Genomic DNA, 20,564 nt, shown 5'->3' with positions numbered 1-20,564 from the left:
CAGATGCATGAGAAGGAGGTTACAAATGGATATTAAAGAGAAGAAAAGTGTAGACTATAGCAGTGTTTACTATATGTCCCCTAATATATTTTTTCTTCTATATTAATAGAATTTTTAGTTGAGTACTTGGCTACCCATGGAAAGACTACATTTCTCCAGATTACCTGCAGCTGAGTGTGGTCATGTGTCTAATTCTGTTCCATAGCATAGGAGCAAAAGTTACATGTACAATTTCTAGCTAGTACCCTTAACACAAATAACCATGTCTTTATATTTCTTCCTTCTGTAGCTGGAATGGGGATAAAATGGCAGCACCTGAAATAAGCATTTCAAACCAGAAGACGAAAGCTAGGTATTGAGGGTTACTAGCATCAAGGTAGACCAAGCCTGGACCCCTGATGACTTTATGGAGGAAAGCCTTGAGCATAGAGGATCTGTTACAAGAAAGAGAATTAAATGAGATATAATCTTTCATAAGAGTTAATCTCTTGTGAACTATGACTGTCTATTTCAATGGCAAAACCCATATCTTAAATAATACTATCAGATTTTGTAAATTAAATTGGTTTACTATGTGGCAGGTAAATTATGTACAAATTATATCTATGATAAAGAAAAAAAAATGCCTTCAGATAGATGGGCAAGAAGAAGAAATGTCCACAAAGAAGACACAATCAGTCTGGCTTCAAAACCAGATGATTATGGGGTATATTCTCCAAGTTGTTTTGTCCAAAGGATGATTCAAAAATTTTATAACCAGTAAAATTGTTGTTTGTATATGAAGGAAACTAAAATAAACATTCTCATCTAGGAAAGGACTAGAAAACATGTTACTCACATTACTCCACCAAGTTTTTTAATTAAAAATATACTTACTGTTATGTGAATATGATTTGTGTCACCCTGAAAATTCATATGTTGAAGTCCTAAACCACAGTGCCTCAGAATGTTTAGGAAAATGGGATTGTTACCAATGTAGTTAGTTAAGATGAGGTCATACTGGGTGGTGTAGGCTCCTAATCCAATATGAATGGTGTCTTTATAAAAAGGGGAAGTTTAGGGCTTCCCTGGTGGCGCAGTGGTTGAGAGTCCACCTGCCGATGCAGGGGACACGGGTTTGTGCCCCGGTCTGGGAAGATCCCACATGCCGCGGAGCGGCTGGGCCTGTGAGCCAAGGCCACTGAGCCTGCGCGTCTGGAACCTGTGCTCCGCAACAAGAGAGGCCGCAACAGTGAGATGCCCGCCAAAAAAAAAAAAAAAAAAACAATAAAAAGGGGACGTTTGGATACACACACACACACACACACACACACACACACACACGGGGAGAACATCATGTGAAGATGAGGGCAGAGATTGGAGTAATACAGCAGGACCCCAGGAACATCAGACTGCCAGGTGGGATAGAGACATAAAACAGATCCTTCATAGTTCTTAGAAGGAACCAACCCTGCCAATATCTTGATCTCAAACTCCTAGCCTCCAGAAATGTAAAACAATACATTACTGTTGTTTAAGACACCCAGTCTGTGGTACTTTGTGACAACAATCCTGGCAAACTAATACATTTACTCAATTGAGATAGTTAAAAAGGTAAAGAACTAATGAATGGAAAATCCATCATATAAAAGGACTAATTATGAATAATAAAACCAGTTAAATATGGAAATACTCTTTGAACGATTGTGAATAAGATTACAAAATAGAATGCAAATATCAAAATGTTATCTTTAAAGAGAATAAGACAAAACATGCATGTGTGCATGTGAATGATAGATCAATTACCTTTATCAACTCCAATTTCCTTTGAAATGTTTCCCCCTAACTCAGAAATCTTCCTCCATAAGTACATAAACATAAAAATGTAAATATTTCTTTCACAAGACATGAGTATATCAGTACACAAAATTGAAACAGTATTTACTCAGTAATAAAGCTTGCGGTCACTGGAAATGCACTTTGAGTTTAAAAAAAACTGAAAAGTTAATAAGTTGGACATGTGACCTTTATGATTTCTGACTCTATATCAGAACTTTAAAAGTAAATCTTAAATTTTAAATGTTGGTCTTTGAAATTATTTTTAAAGGGTAATGTATAACTGAATGTACAACTATTTTATTCATGCTTGATTTATACAGTAGATTTAACATTTATTCAACAAAGCTTTGCATATAATAAGAGTATACATGATGTTTTAAAAAGCTTACTAAATACCACTTAAATTGAAAAAAGTGTGTTGGGATTCAGTTCCAATATTTAGCTCATTCCACACTATGGTTTTCTCCACCTAAAATAGACTTTATTTGAACTGAAAAAACTTTTATAAACTTTATACAAATATTTTATTTTATGTATGTATTTATAATAAAAAATTAAAACATGGGTGGTTAAATTATTTCCTCTCACCTTTTTCATGAAGCAACGTATTTTTTGGGGGGCCAGTTTTTGCTTCAACTCTGAGTTTCGTTTCTTTGATATTCTTTCAAATGTAAATAGATTCTTCTGGCAGTTCCTAGTGACAGAGTAACTTATTTCTGCAGTAGCAATATTTTGTTTTTCTACTAAGCTCATGCAGTAACCTGAAACTGTTCAACTGAGTCTACTCTAAATATAAGTACCGCATAACTTTCAACTTTTTATAAGCCTGAAAAGTTCAGAATTTTTTTCCTTTCGTGGCCACTCAGGAATTCTCAAAACCCGAAACTTACAATCACTTTATACTTTAAACAAAAAGCTTGGCAGGGTTTTCATAATGTTGGTAAAACAAAAATTTTAAATATAGCCTCTGCAAGTTTTGCTCAAGACCAGATGACAGCATTAAACAATTAAAAAAAAAAAAAAACAGTTTTAGTTAAAGAATCATCATTGTCACTTCCGAAACCGTCGTATAACTTCAGTTAATAAAAGATTTACTGTGCTTATGTGAATGTTAATTTTCTAAAGATTTGTTACCATGCAATGTAAAATTTATTTGGGAACTATTATGAAATAACCCAGTCATATCTTTGTCCTTATGTTGATCATTCTTATTTAATGAACATAATAAAAAGCCATATTTTAAGGATTATTAAATTTTAAGTGGGGAAGTTACTGTCTGTATAGAGGGGAGAGATTTTGTTTTTAAAGGAAGGCTTTTATTTTTGAGTGATTTTTTTTTCTTTTTTAAAAGAGATATCTTTATTTTGCCACAATAGGAAAAATTGAATTTTCCAGGAGAACACCACTCCATTATGTATTTCATTACTCCATTCTGTGGTTCCAGGAGGTACTTGTTTGAATTGCAGTGTTATTACCCTAATTTTTAACTTTTTTGTTAATGTGTATGATATTGACTGGGTCAGTGGTCAAGGTTAATATCCCCATTTAACTGAAAGAAAACTGAGAGACAGGATATTCATATTCTGGCTGTTAATAAGAATTAAATGTTATTTTTCATATTTGTATCAGTACAATTTGATCACTTTGCATCATTCTCTTTTATTTTAGTTAAAGTTGATTTGTTAATAACTTTAATTCCATTTATGCACTAAAGGCTAGACTTACATTTACCAGAATGAAGAACCATTTAGAGCCATTCAAAGCATAACTATCTGATTTAGAATCATTAACTATTCGCTTTTAGATAAAAGCAAAAAAAAAAAAAGAATTGTCTAATTTAAAACTCATATTTCTACTGTTTTGTGCCTCTAAGTTCTCCAAATAATGATTACAGCAGTTTTATTTTGAATATATTTATTTACTTTAGAAACAGCAGAGAAATATGTGTATCATACAGAAATAAAGAATAAGCTAATAATGAGTGAAAGGAAAAGAAATCCATATGCATGAACATGATTTTTTTTTCCCTGTAGTCTGATGGGACATAACCATTGGCAATAATTTAATGTATAAGTTTTCATTCTTTTGTTTCCCACAAAAACAAAAACAAAAAACTAGAAATTTCTTATGAGTTTATTGTACTTGTACAAACTAGAGTTAATTTTAAATGTTCATGACTAATAACCTCATTTAAAAGTTTAAAATCCAATTGATTGACCATGTCCATTTTTAATCTTATTTCTAGTATTAAAGTAGATGTATATTCATCTGTAAATGTACATGAACCTGATCCTTATATATTGCAATGCATTTTCTAGATCCTTTGGCATGCCCATGTAAATACAAAGGCCCAGATGAACTTAAATTAATAGAATTTCAGAAAAATCACCATTTTTAAGGTAAATTTATCCCTGTATATTTTCACATCTTCAGTGATTATTTCCTCATATTGTTTTATAATCTTGAACATTTTGTGAGAGAAGACTGTTATTAAGAATTCATCTGTTCTTAATTTACTCCTTACCTAAAGCCACAGCACAATGTTCTATTTGTAATATCAAGGCAGTTGGTTGATGTAAAAAAGGACTGATATTAATTACAGAAAATTGTCATCAAATGGAAAAGAAAAATGAAGAGTCTTATGGAGGCTTAATCCTGATTACAGCTTCAAATTGCTCTCTCCATTAACACAATTGACACTCCCAGCTAGCAAATTTTATAGAGAAACAAGTAACCAGATATTTTCTATGGAAGATCTTTTTTCATTTTTTATGCTTTTTAATTTCTTTAATTTCTGCCAATGTAGCAATTGTTAACTTTTAAAGTCTGGTGCAAAACTTCATTTCAAAAGTATAAAGAGAATAAAACCTACCTAATTATTAACATTTTTCATTTTTTTTTACTATGCCTGTGTCCAGTGGTTGTAAAACAGCAGCTACACAAATCCACTGACACAAATATTTTAAATATAAATTTAAACATGAAAAGATGGTATTAGCCAATGTAAATAGTCACTAGATATACACATTTTAACCATGTGAATTGGATTAACTTCAAAGGATCAGAATGACGTTTGGTAAATAATCACTTCCAGTACATTAGTGCACTGGAACCTTCATATTTCGGGAAGAGATAATTCACCCCATTTTGGTGAGCAATTTTCTCACTATAGAGTTAAATTACTGTACAATCAGATCCAGTACCTTATATCCATTGGACACCTGGTTTGAGAAATTAAATGTATTTCAAAAACACTGTTTCAGCTACCTCCACAACACTATCTGCCGCATTAGCCACTAGTCCACTCCATCATCTATTCATCAATTCCCTAAGTTTATATTAACTTACCTGCCAGGGCAAACTACGATATGAGTTTTCACAAACTAAGTAGTGGAATGCAATCCTTATACAGTATCACGCAGTATCAGCACATCTATATTTCCTTATATTCTGAGCTCTCTGCAGACAACAGATAAGAAAATACAAATATAATATTGATGCTAAGGACAATGAAAGTTTTAAAAGTTTTTATTTCACCAATAAAAAAGGGAAAAAGTGTGATAATTTAAAAATAGCTTTTTTTACCCTTTAAGAACATCAGGTAGTTAACTTTTCATATTAAATATTGAGTTTCACCTTAAAACCTTTGAGATTCAATCTCTACTCAATAGCTTCAAGGTGTTCACCTATAATTTCAATGTCACCATTTCCAGCTGAGAATATGATCAAGCATGAATCAAGGAGAAAGCTTAAGTTAGAGAAAATTACATTCAAATACTAGGGTTCTTTTGCATTCTACTTCTAGATCAACAGTTTTTTCCACAGTCGCTGAGGTGCTAATGACTTTCTTCATATACGACTTTCTGGGATGGAAGATGATATGCCTTTTACTGAGATATAATTTACATATCATAAAATTGATCTATTTCAAATGTACTGTTCATTGAATTTTAGTATACTTATACAATTGTACAACTATACCACAATCTAATTTTGGAACATACCCATCATCCTAAAAGGAAACTTTGTGCTCATTTGCAGCCACATCTCATTCCTACACTCAGTACTGAGCAAATAATAATCTATTTAGTCTCTGTACATTTGCCTTTTCTGGATATTTCACATGAATGGAATCATATAATATGTGTTCTTTCATGACTAGCTTCTTTCACTCAGCATAATGTTTATTAGGTTCATGCATGTTGAAATATGTATCCGTATTTTATTCATTTTCATTTGTGCCTATGTTTTTTAACATGATTTAAATACTTTGTTTCCAGAAATAATTGTGTAGAGATATGTGTAATTTTTTTTTTTTTTTTTTACCTCTTGGGCTATTTTCTGTTAGAACTATTGACCTAAGATAAAACATATTTCTCATAACTTTAAAAAATAAGCATAGGAAATATCAGAACAAAGAAAGAAAAATTTAAATCAAGTAAAAGAATGTTATAAAGAAGGAAGTGGAGGATAGTTGTTGCTTGCTTTAAATTTCATTTTAAATAATTATTTTTATGAATGCCTTCCAAGATTAATTGTATTTCCTAGTTGTTGATTGTGACTTTTATGGACTGGTTGTTATTTATACCTTCAATAGCAAAGTCTAATCTGTTCCTTTTTATTTAAAAGCTGAGTGTCTTCAGCCCCTCATACAAAATAATTGTGTGATCTGAAAGAATATATAGTGTTACCAGGACAAATATTTGAAACATGTACAGATCTGAAGCAGCTTTGCAGATCTCAAAAGGGATGGATTTATTTTATAAATATATAAATATTTATAGATTGAAAAAATTAAGTTTATGAAATATACTTAAAGGGGTTATGATGACTAAAGAAGATTGGTATTCCAGCTCCTGGAAAGAATTATGGGAAGAGTGAGTGAATTCCCTCTGTTAGTTCAAAATATTTATAGGCATATTTTACATAAGGAGTAAAAACATTATAAATAAAACATTTAATTGTACTAACTGAATTTGAAATGGACCTGTGGAAAGGGGGTGAAATAAAGACTGTGAGAGCTTCACATATTTGTGAAAAAGTGCTAGTACAGGTATCGATAGAATATAAAAATGAAGACTTTATGGAAAAGCAGGCACAATTTTTGGATGGAAAAATGTATAATTTAAGATTGTTATGGTATAAATATGAATATTGAATTTGTTAAATAAAGTAAGTAGAAATGAGCCTTAAAAGGTTTAGATTACCTGTAAGACTCTTGTTTTCTTTAAATGGTGTCAATGATTGGTACAAATTTAGGAGAGGATATGTAGAATTTGAATCCTGTAAATTCTGAATAGATTATGTAAATTATGCAGTGGTAAATATTTAAATATTAAAAAGAACTTTGAAAACAATTTGTGGGGTGAAAGCTCTGTATTACTTTCCCATATAATTGCAGTATATACTTTTAAAATACTGTTCAAATATTTAAACTTGAATATCTTACACATCCATCTACGTGGCATTGGATTAAAAAAGTTTCATGATAATAAGTTCATTCCATTTTTCTGCCAATTATATAAATCTGAAGTCATTTTAGTACAGAATTTTGACATCCTTCCTATTATAAAAAATGGGTTTGTATTCCTAGTATTTGCTTAGTTATAGCAGACTTTACCTTAGATTAAGCATTTTTTTCCAACAAATTATTTGAGCACCTACTCTGTGCTAGATACCATGCCAGATACCATATTTACTTTGAGAAAAAATATGAAGGACTTTCCCTGAGGGAGGAAATATATTGTAGTATCTACTTTAAGACACAGCTTCTAGAGGGAGATTTTCTGGTTTCAAATTCTAAGTCTGCTACCCCTTAGTTGATACCTTTATACTATTTATTTAACAACTCCAAGCTTCAGTTTCCACAGTCATGAAGAGATATTTTCTTCTTCTTATGGTTGTTGTATGAATTTAAAGAACACACAATACGTAGCACATTGTCTGACATATACAAAATCCACAGCAATGTATAGAAAAAACGCCCACTTATTCACTAATGATGGCTCTTAGTCTAACCAAATCTGATATTATTATTCATTCTAAAAGGAATTTGAAACAAGGAGCATGACATCCATTGTCTTTGTAAAGATTCAGTTGACAACTTGTAATATAAAGCTTCTTCATAATAAATAGGTCAAGTTTATTTGAATGCAGCAGTTCAGATATAGGTACTACAATCAACAGAAACTATCAATAAATCAGTGAAGACTTAGAGAAAAATATGTTGAGTATCACTAAAAACTTTGTCTTTGAGGATATGAAGAAAAAAAAGCCTCGAAAGAACAGGTCATCTTAAGACACTGTGTTTTTCAAAACTTGAATTACTCATTATTCATTTATTTATTAATTCAATGCATATTTATTTACTGTCTACTATGCAATAGGTATTATCTCAGGCATTGAGTATACAAAGGAGAATATGTAGAAAATAAGGGAGCACAAATTTTTTGGTAACATTAGGTTTAGCTGGAGATTACTTTGCAAAATAATTTTTATTTCCCCCAGAATTTACATTTACTTCCTTGTAAGACATGATTCTTTTCAATGATACATAAATTAGAGTATGAAGAAAGGGTGCTACTAAAATAAACAACTTTATGTTTACAATTATATATTAGACAATAAATTCATTGTTTCCTATGTATTGCAAATATTCTGTACATACACATAATTGTCCTCTGCAAATGAGTGCAAAAATGCTAGGTATACTTTATTATTATTATTGAGTCTAGCTTTATGTCTATCAACAACTCCATACATTTCATAGAGAATGAAGTAATGGAATTTTAAGTTAGACTACCATGGATATTAAATATCATCCTGAATATAAACTAAACACATCCAGAGACTTTATATCAGTGAGTGGCTGAGATATTTTTTTTAAAAAAATAATTACTTTGAACAGTATCTCATTTGTACTCTGAATATAAGTAAATTATTTAAGAAGTTCTGGCCCAGAAGCTTGTAATAGGTCAACATTTGTAATATATCAACATTTAGAGGAATTCAGGAAAATATGTACAAAGGCACAAAGAAGAGGGAAGAAAGATAGATCCCATATCCCTAGAAATGTATTTGACTACTCAGGAAGGGAAAAGAGGGAATAAAGAAGAAAGCTGACCATTTTAATACCCACAGTATGGGAAAGAGATGAAGAATAAAGTTTGTAGAGATGAAAATTACATAGGTTCATTAAAGTTCACATATGTCATGCTAACAATTTTCGACATAATCGTATTCAAAATGGTTGACATTTTTTGACATTCTTCAGAATGAGAGTGACATGATCACATTTGTGTCTGTTAAGCACTTTCTTAATTGTAAGGCAGAAGAATCCATGGGGTGCAATACTGAGAACGAGGAAACATTGAGACTTGTAAAATAAAGTGATCCATATTCAAAACAAAATTAGGTTATAACTTTAGAAAAAATATTGTGCCATTTGCCATTTTAAGTTATCTGGATAAAAATAATTATGTGGGTAAGATAAAAAATATATCTGTTGGATATCACTGAGACATGGTCTCTTCTACTTGGAAAAAAAAATGAGTAAAAAAGTTAAATTTTGTTTACTCCTAGCAGTATTTCCCTGAGCTTCAAAAGGTTAATGTGCACTGTAAATTTCCAAGAGGGAGATATAGAATAACATTTTCCAAATTTATTTGACTAATGAAACTTCTCCCTCCTCTAAGAATCCTGAGTTTTTATTACCTATAGCACATTTTAGAAAATGTGAAATGTTCTCATGAGTCAATAATATAATAGGCATTATTGAAGATGGATGCCACCACAATAATAGAAGTCTGTGTAAAATAACTGACTGAACCCTGTAGTAGTAATTATCTCAAGAACTAATTTACAAATTTATTTTCAATAAGACCTAGGGTTTTTCCTAAGTATTATTAAAATATAACTTGAGTTTCAATTGAAGAACTGGAATGCTTTACAATTTCAATCAAGGAGAGAGAATTATAAAATGCAATCAATTTGTAATGTGCACAAGACAATATTATCATAATGAAATTCTGATCTGAATAGACTAGTAAAACAACAATTTGTCGTTAGACTCCAGCACATTCTTGGACACAGGCCACAATAATATGAATGACTAGATAATCAATTAAGTGCTTATAATATTCATGCCAAAGGCAAGAATTCTCCTCCTTCACCAGTTCATTTTGATATTGTACTAGAAGTACTAGTTAATGCAATAAGACAAGACAAGAAGAGAAAAAAATGTTTAGACTGAGAAGGAAAAATAATTTTTTTTGGTCACAGATGACATGATAGTTTATGTAGAAAATCTGAAAGAATTTACAAAAAAAATTCTTCTGGAACTAAGAAGTGACTATGGAAGAATTGGAAAATACAAGGTTAATATATAAAAGTCAAACATTTTCCTATAAATGAGAAATGAAAAAGTGGAATGTGAAATTTAAAACACAATATATTTTACATTAGTACCCCCCAAAATGAAATACTTAGATGTGAATCTAACAAAATATATACATGATCTATATGACGAAACCTTTAAAAATATGGTGAAAAAATCAAAGAAGAACTAAATAAATGAGGTATAGTCCATGTTCTTAGATTGGAAGGTATTGATATTGTCAAGATGTCAGTTCTTCCCAACTTGATCTATAGGTTAAATGCAATCTCAATCTTTGTAGACATCAACAAATTGATTCTAAAGTTTATATGGACAGGCAAAAGAGCCAGAATAGCAAATAGCTTATTGAAAGAGAAAAACAAAGATGGTGGACTGACCCAACTTTAAGACTCACAATAAAGCTACAGTAATCTAGACAGTGTGGTGCTGGTGAAAGAAAAGGCAAACACATCAATGAATCAGAAGAGAGAGGCCAGAAATAAACCCCTATAAATACAGAAAACTGGTCTTTGACAAAGGAGCAAAGGCAATACAATGGAGCAAATATAGTCTCTTCAACAAATGTTGCTTGAATAACCGGACATCCACATGCTAATAATGACTTTTGACTCACGCCTTACACACTTCCCAAAAACTTAACTCAAAGTAGGTGAAAAACCTAAACGTCAAATGCAAAACTAAAAAACTCCTAGAAAATAACATAGGGCAAAGTCTAGATATCCTTGAGAAAGTTGTCTTTTTTGATACAACATCAAATGCATGATCCATGAAAGAAATAATAGATAAGCTGGACTTCATTAAAATGAAAACCTTATTTTCTGTGAAAGACATCTCAAGAGAATGAGAAGAGATGTCATGAATGATGAGAAAATATTTACAAAAGACTTCTCTGATTTAAAAACAAAACAAACAAACAAAAAAACTGTTACCCAAAATATATAAAGAACTCTTAAAACTCAACAATAAGGAAAAAAATCTTATTAGAGGTGTCTGTGAAGGTGTTTTAAAGAATTTATAATTTTCAGACACCTCACCAAAGATATACAGATGGCAAATTACCATCTGAAAAGATTCTCCACATCTGTCCAAAATCTGGAACACTGACAACATTAAATGTTGGTGAGCATGTAGAGCTCAGGAACTTTCATTCATTGCTGGTGGGAATGCAATGGTACAGCTGTTTTGGAAGAGTTTTCTTGCAAAACTAAACATACTCTTACCATATAATCCAGCAATCCTGAATCCTACACAAAGATATTTATTGCAGTTTTATTAATAATTGCCAAAACTTGGAAGCAACCAAGATGCACTTCAGCAGGTAAATGGTTAAATAAACTGTGGTACATTCAGACAATGGAATATTATCCAGTGCTAAAAAGAAATGTATTATCAAGCCCTGAAAAGACATAGAGGAACCTTAAATGCATATTACTAAGTGAAATAAGTCAATCTGAAAAGGCTACATACCATATGATTCCAACTATATGACAGTTTTAAAAAGGAAAAACTATAGAGACAGTAAGAGAATATCAGAGGCTGTCAGGGGTTGGGTAAGAGGAAAAGAGTGATGAATAAGCAGAGCACAGAGGATTTTTAGTACAGTAAAAATACTCTGTATGATACTATAATGATGAATGCATATCATTATACATTTGTCCAAACCCATTGAATTTATAACACCAAGACTGAACTCTAATGTAAACTGTTGACTCTGGGTGATTATAAAGTGTCAAGGTAGGTTCATCATTTGCAACAAATGTACTACTCTGGTGAGGAATGCTGATAATGGGGGAGGCTATTTATATGGGGCAGGAGGTATATGGGAAGTCTCTGTACCTTCCTCTCAATTTTTCTGTGAGTCTAAAACTGTTAGAAAAGTATAAATTCTTAAAAAAAAATGTCATCTGGATCTGTGTTATACTTAGCCTTTAAACACTGAAAATAAATATAACATTCAACTCAAGAAATTAGAAAATAGCTAAATAAAATGAGAGGAAAAAGGCAGAATGTTATAATTAAAAATCAGAAACAATAGCTTTGATAAATGCATTTTAATATTGGGTTCTTAGGAAAACTTCAGGAAATATATAGTACTACTATAAGAACAAAATTTGTTTGTTGGTACATTAAAAAAAAAAACCTAAAAAATACCAATTGAGAAAGAACATCACTTACAGAGGATATTAAATGAATTAAAAGAAAATTATTTGTATAACACAGTGCTAATAAATATGAAAATAACAGAAAGTGGAAGAGTTTATATATTACTCAAATAGACCAGAAACAGTTGAAAACTTAAATTATCTGAAGGACATTGAAAAAATAAAAAAGTATAATGAAGACCTACTATTTAATATTTCTCCTATCAGCTCCATTTATTTAGTATTTTTATGTCAGCTGGTACAATTAAATAAATGGACAAAATGATATATAAATATTAGGAAGAAATAGTAATACATATGACTTGCATGAAAAAATAATTAAAATATTATGACAATTTAAACTAATGGAAAAACAAAAGGCTGTTTGTGATCTTTATTATTGTTTACCAGTATTGTTAGAATTTTCCTTATTGAATTGCAAGAAATCTAGACCTATTAAGGAAATTAGCTCTTTTTTTTTAATTCTCTCCACTGTTATTTTAATTCTGTGTATAACATTTTTTAACTCAAAAAGCTTTAAATTTTTTTGCCCAAATTTTTTGATCATTCATTTGCTTATTTTCATTATTTATATGCTTAGAAAGACTTCTTTCAGATAAATGATCTTATTTTTTCCTATTTTTTTTTAGTGCTTTATATATATTTAACTCTTTTCCCTTAAAATAAATTTGTTTTATGGAGTATGATGGAAAAGTCCCTTGATTTTTATTTTATTTTCCAAACAGCTAATTCTCCTATCAGCTGTTATTGAAAAGTATATTTTATCTCTACTGGTTTCTTACCTTCTCTTTCCATTTATTAAAGCTGATATGTGAGAACTGTATCAGGATCATCACTTTTATTTCATTAATATTTTCTGTTAATATTATCTGTTACTATAATACATATTATGTATGTATATCTCTATATTTGACCTAATAAAAATTGAATTTAAAAGTAAATCAAAATAAAAAGTAGAAAATAAAAGATAAACTACTACTCCATATGTATAGATTCATTACAATTAAATAAGAAAAAATTAACAACGTATTTTTTAAAAAAGATAAGAGCATAAACACACTTTATTCATTTATAGAGAAAATGTAATTGGAAAAACAGCCACTTATGTCTTCATAATTGTTTATTCTCATAGTTCTCCCTGCAAATATTTGTATTACTTTCTATTTCTAGCCTTTCTAAATTTTTGATGTTTATAAAGCTACCTAAGCTCAGATATTTGACAGTTTCTGGGACTAAATTATTCTAAATTTTTTAGTGGTAGCTATATACTCTGTTATTAGAGTTAGAGAATCCCAATTCACAATTTTAAGTCACAATAATAGTTAACAGCAATAAACCATGTTTAAGTCTTTCAGAGAGTTAAAGATATTGAAGAGGAAAACTTATTCAGAAATTATGGAGTAATATCCAACTGGGAACAATGTATACTGAATTCATGACTTTGAAATATTAAAGGGTGCAATTTTTAATACATCCAGTAATATATTGATAGGTAGAATTCTAAGATGATTACCATGCCCTCATCTCTACATCTTGTGCAATCTCTTCCCATTGAATCTGGGCTGTGACTTGTTTCAAACTAATAGAATATTGAAAAAGTGACAAAGTTTAACTCTTATGAATGGGTTATATTATACAGCAAAGTGAAGGGATTTTTCATACATAATAAAGGTCACTAACAGTTGACTTTAAGTTAATCAAAAGAGAGATTGTCCTGCTAGCCTTGAAGAAGTGAGCTCCTATGTTGTGAGATGGCTTATGGAGGGGACCACAAGACAAGGACCTGAAGATGGTCTCTAGGAAGCGAGAGCAGTCCCTGGCTGACAGCTGGCAAGAAAACCAGGACTTCAATCATTCAGCCACCAGAAAATAAATCCCGGCAACAACCTGAGTAAGTTTAAATCAGATTTTTCCCAGGTCAAGCCTCCAAATAAGAACACAGCCTGGCTGGCACTTTGCAGCTTTCTGAGATTCTAAGCAGAGAACCCAGTTAAGCTTTGCCTGAACTCTTGATCTGTGAAAACTGAGATAAGTAAGTGAAGTTTTAAAGGGCTAGGTGTGTAGTAATTTGTTATTAGCAATTGATAACTAATATATACATATATGTGTGTGTGTGTATGTGTATGTGTGTGTGTGTATGTTTATTTTTTTACTCCAGAAATAGAAAAATAGTATTTTTGGAAGAGTTACATTGTCATTGATCAAGTTATTTGCTTATCTCTTTAAAATGCTAAAAAGTAATTGTCAACATTAAAAACATAATAAAATTTTTGACCCTAGGTTGATAAATTAAGGCATTTTAAGATGATGCATTTATTACTGAGTTATGTCACTTGGATGTACTATCATGGAAATAGAACTTTCTAACAGTATTAATGTCACAAGGAAATGTTTGTTTCATCCATTTTACAAACTAGCACAAAGATTTTTCACAAGATGTATGTTTCAGAATGGAAAAGTAAAATCTTGAACTCTCTGGAAGCAGAAAAATGTTCTCTAGTTAGCTGTGACTGGAACTTAGTCCATTTCTAATACACTAATTTTACTATTTTTTTAATATTAAAATCATGGTAAAAAGCCCTGTTGACACCTTCCGAATATTGTTTGGAGGAGCACTTGGAAATTTCATTTAGAGCAGACCCTTTTTCAGTGATTGCTGCTCCGTTAGAACTGATTAAAAGTACATTTCTCAGTCAGCATGACTCCAAAAATAAAAGTATTAATAATTATCCATACCTCTACCAAATTTTTTTAAAAAAGCAAATCCTTCTTTGAACATGACTTTCCAGTTATAAAAGAAAAAATATCATTCTGTCACATATTATTTTTCTCCAGATATTATGGCAAACTGCTAAGAGAAGTTCATACTCTTTTCCTTGGTGGAGTCATCCACCTGTAAAGAGAAATATCTGCAACCACTCCATGCTGTTCTCTCCTGGTATATATGCCTTTGGTATTACACCCTGTACCACAGTGCTACTTGGTAAAGAGATTTTGCAGATAACCAAATAGATCTTCTTCACTGGCCATGTTTGTCATTTACTTTGCACTAGCTTTATGAAGTTCTCAGAAATACTGTATCATTCTTCTTTTGTTAGAGAAAATGCAACTTTGAAAAATGTTGCTGTAGTTTTGGTCTTTTCTTTACCTTTTTGGACAACATTCATTTAATATAGGAAAGCATTTTGGAAGTATTATGGGGTGTCTCCATCATATTACTAGAAACTATACTTTGAAAATGAAGATGCAACTCATTAACACTCTAAAACAAAAACACGCTGGACATTGGTGTAAACAGCTTATTAGTTTGACAAGATACTAGTATTTTGATACTAATTTTGTATTTGTTAATTTGTGCTTTGTTTCTTTTTAAGCTACTTGTGGAAAATAATTATAGCCTATGCTCATTGTAAAGTCATAACAGAAATCCACAATCCACAGTTTTACTGAAGTCTGTTCTTATTTAAGCTTGCAACATTATTTTAAGTTAGATGTTTATATTAACATTTTATCATTATGTTTCGATTAATGACATTAGAGCCATTAACCCATTACAGTTAATGAGAACTATACTTTAGCACAATAGTAACATAAAAAATAAATTTAAGAAACATAACAATAGCATGCAAATAATGTGAGAATAAGTTAACTGAGTATAATTGCATCTTTGTAATTGTCTATTAAAATAGAAAAGCAATAATGCAAGTCTTACAGCACAATCACAACTTGGATGACTGAAAGTTGGTTTAGCTGGTATTGTTTCTGAAAATATCTGCTTTTAAAGGCCTTACATATATTATTTAATTCTTAGTTGAGGGAATGAAGGCAATCAGAGATTGAATAAATTTCCAGATTTTAATCCAGGCACTGTGACTGCAGAGTTGGATCCCTAACCAATACGCACTCTCTCTCAGGTTTTATTCAACTACAGAATAAAACCTGGATGAAATTATTTTCTTTATTTTATTTTTCATTACTTTCAAATTGTGTATAGAGAAGCAGTAATGAAACTGTACTTTCTATGATTTGTATCAACGATTTCATTGCAATAATCCATTGGCTATTATCCTTGTTATTTGCAGATGGAGCGAGGGTTTCTTCTTGATGAGCAGGAGTGTAGCAGGGTAAGCAAAGTATCTTTCATCTTCTCATTGCATTTGCTCATGAGAAGTAAATGGTTAAATGGAAGCTGTGTTTTACATTTTCTTCTGGGTGAAGAGGGCTGATGTACCAGGGATAGAAAGAATTTGACACAGTCAAATCTTCTAAACAGACAAATGATAGACCTCTTGATGAAAGAAAATTTGGTATTTGCTAACAGGAGAATCCTTATCTATGAATATACAGGACCTACCAACCTGGCTAGGATTGCTGATGGTAACAAATTCACCTGGCATGAATCCTTAGGGTTCCCTGCAGAATGTTATGTAATCTATGTAACTAAGTATAAGATGAAGATATTTCATGACCAAAATCACTCCTTCTGTGTTAATGATGTGCCTGTATATATTATTAAAGATCTCACAGGTTATCCTGGTTGGAGTGCATTCTAACACAGCAGGTAGAACATGGGGAGAGGCACTGGAGATCCCAGACCACTTCCTGTTTTGCTTGCACCCTATGATTTTTATCCTTGAACCAATTAGAAAAATCAGATACTAGCAAAGATCTGATTCACATGAGTCTGAGTTGGGAATAAAATATTTTGTATCTCATTTTATAAAAATAAAAGAATTATTTGTAAGTTAGAAGTCAATTTTATAAGTGGAATTCTGAAGTAAAAAAAGATGAGGTACCTTTTTTCCTGCTGAAAATAGATCTTGCTACAACTAAGTTTTAAATCTGAAGTTGATTATTTTTCTTAACTCGTGATAGATTTGCCACTGAAAACTTAAATGTTTGCTCTCAGGTGAGACAAGTAACAGGACTGCATCCATATTTCTACAAAATCTGCGTCAACTAACATGAAACCAACTAGATTCTGAGTGGAACTAATCACAACTTAGAGAGTAAAGTTAATTCCCTTGAATTAAATTTCAAAACTATTTTTAATTTTTTTAAGAATATCAACCATCATAAATAATTTATCTAGATTTATTTTTATTTTGTTAATTCTTTTTGGGTTATCTTTAGTTGTCTGTATCTGTTTATTGGCCAAAAAAATTATTCTCTGCCTCTCAGAAGTAAACTTTTAAAATTATATAGAAATCCAAGAGTAGATGACATAACTATCATGTAATTGTCAAAAAAAGACCCTTTTAGAACAATGCATACTCTTTTGTACACTATATGATGGAATTTTGAATAATTTTATAATTATTTTCCAAATTCTATAATTTACAAAAAGCATAAAGACAACATTTAGAAAATGAAAGCAACCAGCTGTTATATTAACTTCTTCCATAATTAAACTTAGAAAATTATCTCACAAAAAATATTAATTTTGTTACAGCTGTATTGCAGAAAATACAACAATTTAAGGAAGTAAGCATTTCTGTAATCTTCTGTAAAATTAGTCAATGATCAAAAACTACCTTTCTGGGCTTCCCTGGTGGTGCGGTGTTTGAGAGTTTGCCTACCGATGCAAGGGACACGGGTTCGTGTCCCGGTCCGGGAAGATCCCACATGCCGTGGAGCGGCTAGGCTCGTGAGCCGTGGCCGCTGAGCCTACGCGTCCGGAGCCTGTGCTCCGCAACGGGAGAGGCCACAACAGTGAGAGGCCCGTGAACCGCAAAAAAAGAAAAAAAAAAAAAAAAAAAGAAAAAAAACTACTTTTCCCTTTTAGAAGAATAAATAATGAATATAGGTAAAAATCAGTATGAATGGTTCAGCTGGAGAAATGGCTTTGGGAAGAAAGCAATCAGTGACCAAAACCTCAGTCAGTTACTCATTAAATTACATATATTTTTATAACAATTTTAATAGCCTGGCAGGCAAGAATATACACTTTATTCAAAGTTTTCCTGACCACACAGTGTAAAAAGCACTATGCTCCAGTTTCCATTTGTCTATCCATTACTTTGTTTTTTTCCAGTGGATTTCACAGTATTTGGAATGATTTTTTTTATGTATTTGCTTACATACTTCTTCATCTCTTCACAATGGAACCTCCACAAGGACTGGGATACTGTCTGTCTTGTACACTGGCTGTATGCTCATTGCCTAGAACAGTCTCTAACTTGTAGGAGAGGCCCAATTCTTCTATATTAAAGGAATAATGAAGTAAATAAGTAAAAAATAAAATACCTTACTCTTTGAACTTGTGTCACATGCATTTTTAATGCTTATAACTTTGTAACTACATGTCACAAAGCACTTATTCATAAGTATAGTATAAGTCTTGTGTTATCTTAAGGTACCTATACATGTAATTTTAGCCAGTAGCTGTACTGTTATATATTGCATAAGTTGATGACAGCTTGATTACTGTGACATTTTATATGGAAAAAATAAGAAAAATTGAGTACTATAAAAATCTGAATTCATTAGAGCAAGAAGAGTCTTATTTCTGAATTGGAACTTTTTTTGGTATTTAAAATGTTACTAAAAAATAACTATTTTTTAAGACTATCAGAGAGGGGAAAAGTTCAAGAATTAAAATCTTGCTTCCATTCCCCTTATTAGCTTTCTAATGTAAATGCAAAACTCTTGGATTATTTCTCTGAAGTTAAAAATCGCTCAAGTATTTTAAAGGAAGAATTATCATACTCTAATAGGCCAATGTTGGGTTTTTAAAGCTTGAGCAAAAGTTATTCAGCAAGTAGAAAACTTTCAGTCGCACAATATCAAATTGACATTTTTCTCTAGATTAGGTAGTTAATGTAAATGAGATCATAGCTTGAACAAGCTTTGGGGAATGAACAGGCTGTCCAAGAGAGTCAACAAAAGTGAGCCTCCTGCAATAGGAAAGGTTTCAATTTTGCCATTTTCTAAACACAGAAAAATGTATCCCTCCAATTCAGAATATTGAATGTCTTATGGAAAGCGAAAGGTCGTTTGTAACTGTCCAAAGGATTGATGGAGTTGAGATACCTCTTTGACCTTCACCCTGCACTCATAAAGCATAGTTTCAGATGACAGAGCATCAGGCAAGTTTTCAGAAAATGTCTTTTCTTCTTTTATATTGCATAGCAAGATTGTTACCTGATATTTTCTTTCATAATTGTGTGTCAAGATTTAATTACCTCTTGTCATCCCTCATTAAAAGTTAACTGTCATCTAATGCTGCTGAGCAATGTCTGTGATTTGGACTAAGTCAAGCAGTTCTATCTGCTTTATGCCATTGTTTTCCATCTCGGTTTCTACAGTAATTGCTTTGGAGGCCTCACAAACCACGGCAAGGTCATCCTTTACAAATACTGACCACTAAACACCCTCCAACACATACACATCGCAATTAATTATTGTCTATTAAGGATACATATTATTAAAACTACTTCATTATAACTCACAGATTTTTTTTATCCCTATGACTTAATTTTAAAAAAACTAATAAAAATTTACTGCAGCTATTAAAAATACAATAAAAGTGTGATATACCCCTACACATAGCTCTTAAAGTAGTGTGTATGTGTTTACCACATTTATTAATTCTGAAATCTCTATGACCTAGAGTGGCTTTATGATCTCTAATCTTGGGACTTGTGTGATAGAAAATATAACAATATTGTGCAATACTTTCTATGCAAAATGATGCCACTGACATACTATATGGAGAGCATGTGCTTCCAGCTGTTTTACTCATAATAATGATGGATTTGAACTGATCCTACTGCCACCTTTGTCATTTAAGCTCCCTTTATATTTCAGCTTTTACAAGGCAGCAGCCTCCTAACTGTTCTCCTTGTTACTAGTGTTAAGGCAATCCAACTCAAATTTGCAATTCGTACTTCTCATAGAATAGAGAATGATAAAGGAAAGATCCCAAAAATATTCCAGAAATGAGAATCCAAAAATAGAAGGCAATTAGAATCCCAGGTAAATGAAAAAGCAAAGATGTTAAAGGAAATGAATGAAAATTCTTGGCTTTGAAATATTAAATAGTCATAATATTCAAACATATTTGTTTATTTCCATCTATTTAAAGAACCTACAGACTGAGCATAAAAGTAATTTTAGTGCAAAACAAATATTGAAAATATAAAAGTAAATGCAAATATGGCTACATTTCATTGCTTTAGCAATGAGGG

The sequence above is a fragment of the Globicephala melas genome, chromosome 17 (genome assembly GCF_963455315.2).
Source record: "Globicephala melas chromosome 17, mGloMel1.2, whole genome shotgun sequence".
Lineage (NCBI taxonomy): Eukaryota > Metazoa > Chordata > Mammalia > Artiodactyla > Delphinidae > Globicephala > Globicephala melas.
This window is presented reverse-complemented; position numbering follows the sequence as displayed.